The sequence below is a fragment of the Mustelus asterias genome, chromosome 2 (assembly GCF_964213995.1).
Source record: "Mustelus asterias chromosome 2, sMusAst1.hap1.1, whole genome shotgun sequence".
Lineage (NCBI taxonomy): Eukaryota > Metazoa > Chordata > Chondrichthyes > Carcharhiniformes > Triakidae > Mustelus > Mustelus asterias.
This window is the reverse complement of record NC_135802.1, coordinates 26,465,609-26,471,608: the sequence shown is the minus strand read 5'-3', so window position 1 is coordinate 26,471,608 and position 6,000 is coordinate 26,465,609.

The following is a 6,000-nucleotide window of genomic DNA, read 5'->3' as shown; positions in this document are numbered from 1 at the left end:
GGGGGGTGATTCTCCCAGCCTTCTGCACTGCTCGAGCTTTTTTTTATTGATTGTTGGACATGGGTGTCGCTGGCTGGGCCAGTACTTATTGCCCATCCCTGGTTGCCCGAGGGCAGTTGAGAGTCAACCACATTAGTTGTTTAATATCCAGCACTTCCCTCTTATCAACACAAAAGTTAGATGAATAAGTCATAAATTAATAAAATAATAATGTACAATCCAACCTCCTTGTGTAGTTTTGCAGTCATATCGCTGATTAATTAGGCCAACCCATGAGGAGAATTGGAAGACAGGAAGACATGAAAAAATTATTCGCTCATCTCAAAATGTCTTCCGAAAACGAGAAATTGGAATCAGTGAGGGACCAACAGTGCAGGCGCCATAACACTGGCTCCACTGGTACAAGCCAATGGCTGAACATATCTAACTCCAAGGAGTTGGCTATGAGGAGAGGTTGAATAAACTAGGATTGTTTTCACTGGAAAGATGGAGGCTGAGGGGGAGACTCGATAGAGGTCTACAAAATTATGAGAGGCATAGACAGGGTGGATAGTCAGAGGCTTTTCCCAGGGTGGAAGTGTCAATTACAAGGGGGCACAGGTTCAAGGTGAGAGGGAGAAAGTTGAAGAGAGATGTGCGGGGGATGTTCTTCACGCAGAGAGTGGTGTGTGCCTGGAATGTGTTGTAGAGAAGATGGTGGAAGCAGGCACATTAGCAACATTTAAGAGGCATCTGGATGGGGACATGAATAGGGAGGGAATGGAGGGATACAGACTGTGTAAGGGCAGAAGATTTTGTTTTAGATCAGTTAGGTCATCATGATCAGCACGGGCTTTGAGGGCTGAAGGGCCTCTTCCTGTGCTGTCCTTTTCTTTGCTCTTTGTTCAAATTTCCACTCTGAATTCTGAATGGTGGTTCTGGAGCAGTGGTCACAGATAGTGTCCACTGATTCTCAGCGACCCACAGACTTAAACAAGCATGGAAACACTTAAACAATTTCAGAAAATAGAAACGCAGCAAATAAATGTTTTCAGTAGCTTATTAATATGTTGATGCCAATTCCAACATCAAATAAAAGCAAAATGCTGCGGATGCTGTCCGAAATAAAAACAGAAAATGCTGGACAAACTCAGCTGGTTTGGCAGCATCTGTGAAGAGAGAAACAGAGTTTTAAAATGATGTTTTACTCCGTTCTTAAAGTTACAAAGCCAATGCTCCGAATGGACCGGGCAAACCCAAATCCATTCCTTGCTTGCTCCAAAAACCAAATTCAAAATCCAACTGGATCCAATTCAAAGTCCCCACATCAAGATCCAAGCTGACAATATGGGGCATTGCACCCCATCTTAGAACTGATCTGACACTTGAACTTAGCCAAAAGCTTGAGAAGCGACAGAGTTAACGTTTCCAGTCCATATGACATAACTTTACCAAAGACTGTACACAGCTTTGCATTATTTCCTTCGTCTAAAGGAACACCATAACACTTTACAATCAATTAAAGTAGGATAATAAAAGCACTGTTGGCTATTTCTCACAATATGAAGGCACGGTGACACAGTGATTAGCACTGCTGCCTCACAGCGCCAGGGACCTGGGTTCGATTCCCGGCTTGGGTCACTGTCTGTGTGGAGTCTGCACGTTCTCCATGTGTCGGCGTGGGTTTCCTCCAGGTGCTCCGGTTTCCTCCCACAGTCTGAAAGACGGGCTGGTTAGGTGCATCAGCCATGCTAAATTCCCCCTCAGTGTACCCGAACAGGCGCCGGAGTGTGGCGACGAGGGGATTTTCACAGTAACTTCATTGCAGTGTTAATGTAAGCCTACCTCTGACACTAATAAATAAACTTAAACCTTTAATAGAAATAAACAACAATTGCTCTCGTTTAGACAGAATATCAATTTCACATGAACATACAAATTAAGAGTAGGCCACTCGGTCCCTCAAGCCCGCTCTGCCATTCAATAGGATTGTGGCTGATTTGATTGTCAGCTCGATCCCACATTTCTGCCTCAGAATGATTTCAGAACGAGATCTTTCCCACTCCCACTGGCGACACACGGCTGCTCCGGTTTCCTCCCACAATCCGAAAGTGGAGGCTACCTCGTTGAATATGTTTAAATCACGGATAGATGGATTCCTGATCGAGAAGGGAATTAGGGGTTATGGGGATCAGGTGGGTAAGTGGAACTGATCCACTTCAGATCAGCCATGATCTTATTGAATGGCGGGGCAGGCTCGAGGGGCTAGATGGCTACTCCTGCTCCTATTTCTTATGTTCTTATGTTCTTATGAAAGATGTGCTGGTCAGGTGCATTGGCCATGCTAAATTCTCCCTCAGTGTACCCGAACAGGAACCAGAGTGTAGCGACTGGGTGATTTTCACAGTAACTTCACTGCGGTGTTAATGTAGGCCTACTTGTGATACTAATACTTAAACAATTACAAGATTTGAACATAATACCCAAGAAAATGGATTAAAACAGAACCCACTGTAAGTATGTTTGTCCTCATTGTTATGCTGACAGCATCCAGCAGAGGGAAGCTTTACATTACTGAATATACTCAAAATCTCTGCTGTAACCATTCCCTCACCAAGTATTTGCAAATTTGCCAATCAAGCATGGATTTTCTTATATAAATTATCTTCCCAAAAAATTATTCAATTATATTGGCTCTGCCACTATAATGAAAATAATTTATTTTACTAGATTTTTGTCAAATCTTTCAAAAAATAGGTTTTACGAGGTTTGCTCATTCTTCACAGTCATTAAAATCTGTTTTGGGAGAAAAGAACATTTTAACATCCAGTGCTGACATCAATCTTCACATCAGGGGGTATGATAGGTCAGGGACAGGATAATCTTTTTGTTAACAAACTCTAGTCGCCATTGTGCTAAAATCCTCTGTGTATATAGTATGGAGGCACTATCCTGCTGAACAACACAGGAAAGCCTAGCTGAGACAAATAGCACTATAAAACCATAAGACATAGGAGCAGAATTAGGCCACTCGGCCCATCGAGTCTGCTCCGCCATTCAATTATGGCTGATATTTTTCTCACCCCCCATTCTCCTGCCTTTTCCCCATAACCCCTGATCCCCTTATTAATCAAGAACCTATCTATCTCTGTCTTAAAGACACTCAATGACCTGTCCTCCACAGCCTTCTGTGGCAAAGATTCACCACTCCCTGGCTGAAGAAATTCCTCCTCATCTCCGGTTTAAAGGATCGTCCCTTTAGCCTGAGGTTGTGCCCTCTGCTTCTAGTTTTTCCTACTAGTGGAAACACCCTCTCCACGTCCACTCTATCCAGGCCTCGCAGTATCCTGTAAGTTTCAATAAGATCCCCCCTCCTCCTTCTAAATTCTAATGAGTACAGACCCAGAGTCCTCAACTGTTCCTCATACGACAAGCTCTTCATTCCAGGGATCATTCTTGTGAACCTCCTCTGGACCCTTTCCAAGGCCAGCGCATCCTTCCTTAGTTTGAGTAGGAAATGGGAAGTTGGGGGCCAAGATAAGAGGAAATGCAACAAGGCCTGAATCGGGTACACTGTGTGTGAATGTGAACAGACAGAGTCTGGTAAATAAAGTTAGTGAGCTGCAGATACAGGTATCTGTGGGGGGAGAGATGGGAGGGGGGGTGGGGGCGATTCTCCCAGTCCGCTGCGCTGCTTTAGCAGTGCAATGTGTCGGGAGACGTCAGCGGAGGCCATTTAGCGTGCTCCCTACTGGGCGCCATGGCCTCCGCGCACCTCCCAGACGAAGATTTTTCATGTAATCAGTTCCACGCTGATTTCCATATTTAAATTCCAATTTCCATTCTATTAGCGGGCCCGGGACTGAAGTCGCCGGACCCGCGAGTGTCTCCCACCCTTGCAATGAGTGGTTCCCTCCAGCAGGGTTTACAACAGCTCCCCACGAATGGGAAACGGGCAGCCGACCCAACTGGAGGGAACAGAGGCCATTGAGGCCCCCAAGGAAGTTAGTGGTAAGAGGGGGTGACCCCTGGGCAGTGCCAGTCTGGCAGTGCCAGCCTGGGCCTCTGGCTGGCAAACTGGCAATCAGGCAGTGCCAAGGGGGTGGGACAGAGGGGGTGGGGTCTATTGGGGGAGCCTATGGGGGCGGGGAGTGGTGGGGCTGGGTGGGTCCTGCTGTCACTCTGCATAGGGCTGGGTGGATTGTGGGCAGAGGGAGGGAAGTGGGTGATCGGGGTTGGCCATCCGGGTGCGGAGGGCTGGTCCGGGTTGCCTGGGGGAGGGGGAGGGGGGGGGTCAGGGCTGCCAGGGGGAGGGGTTCAGGGCTGCCAGGGGGTTCGGGCTGTCGGGTTGGGCGATGATCGGGACTGCGGAGGGGATGGGGGAGGAGGGGGTCAGGACTGCCAAGGAGATTCCCGCTGGCGGGGGAGAGGGGGAGACATCAGGCCCAGATAGGTCTGGGAGGCCAGCGATTGGGGTCAGAGGGCAGCATTGCGGGGTTGTGGGGCTGGTCAGTGTTCGGGATGCCGGCAGTGGGGGGCTAATGCGCACGCGCTGATCTCCGCTTTGACAGATCGGTGCGTGCACAGTGGCCCGCTCAATGCTATGTTGCTGGCCTCTCCAGCGGGAATAGGCCCCGCCCCTGGATTTTCAACATGAATCTCATTCGGGCACTCTGCAGTGCTCAGAGCGTGGGAGATTCATTCTGAAAATCCCACTAAAAACATCAGCGGGAGTTACTCCAGTTTTCATGTGAATTCGACACTATTTTGGGATAATCGCCCCCCCCCCATGATTTTTTTAAATCATTCGCAGGACATGGGCCTTGCTGGCTGGGCCAGCATTTATTGCCCATCCCTAGTTACCCTTGAACTGAGTGGATTGCTAGGCCATTTCGGGTTGAGAGTCAACCACATTGCTGTGACTCTGGAGTCACATGTCGGCCAGACCAGGTAAGGATGGCAGATTTCCTTCCCTAAAGAACGTTAGTGAACCAGGTGGGTTTTTCCCACAATCAACAATGGTTTCATGGTCATCAGTAGATTTTTAATTCCAGATTCCTGGATGAGTACATGGGACTTAATAGGATGGAGGTAGGCCGAGAAGGTAGGGATATGTTCGGCACAACTTGTGGGGCCGAAGGGCCTGTTTGTGCTGTAGTTTTTCTATATTTCTAATACCACTAGGCCATCACCTCCCCAGTGTTGCGGGGATAACCAAAGTTCAGCACAAAAGACTTCACCTGACGAAGGAGAAGCATTCCAAAAACTTGTGATTTCAAATAAACCTGTTGGACTGTAACCTGGTGCCATGTGACCTCTCATCTAACACATAAAAAGGGCAGGCTGAGTACTAACTAATCTGGTTACAAGGCTTATCGGCCTTTTGGCTCAGATCAGATGCAAGATCAAGCATGGGATCTGATGTAATACTTTCCTGATCAGCTTGGATCTGGTATGTCTCTTGTCTGGGAAACAGGAATTGAATTGTTTTTTGAAGCAAGGAGATGAATTAGGGGCTTGTCCCATCCGCTCCACACATTGGCTTTGTAACTCTGTGGAAGGAATTTTTAAAAAGTTCAGGAAAGATAGGGAAAGAAAAAGAGTCAGAGAAGTGGTGGTATTGATTAAGGATAACATTACAATATTGGGGAAGAGTGGATGTCCTAGAGAGATGAAAGACAGAATCCAGTTGGAACAATAGAGGTACTATTACGTTACGACCGTGTCCCAAGGGTCTGCCAAGACGTGGGAAAGATTTAGAGGAAAATAATAGCAAGAAAGTTATAGAAAGGTTCACTAATGCGGCAGTTTAATTATCTTAATATAGACAGGGATGATGAGTGTGTAAAGGGCAGAGGAGGGTAGGAGTTTCTAAAGAGTGTTCCAAAGAATTTGCTACACGTTTCCGGTCCAACGAGGAAGGAAGCATTGCTAAATCTGTTTCTGTGGATGAGGTGGGTCAAGTGCATCACGTGTCAGCAGGGAAACAGTTAGGCAACAGTGATCATAATATCAGAAGGT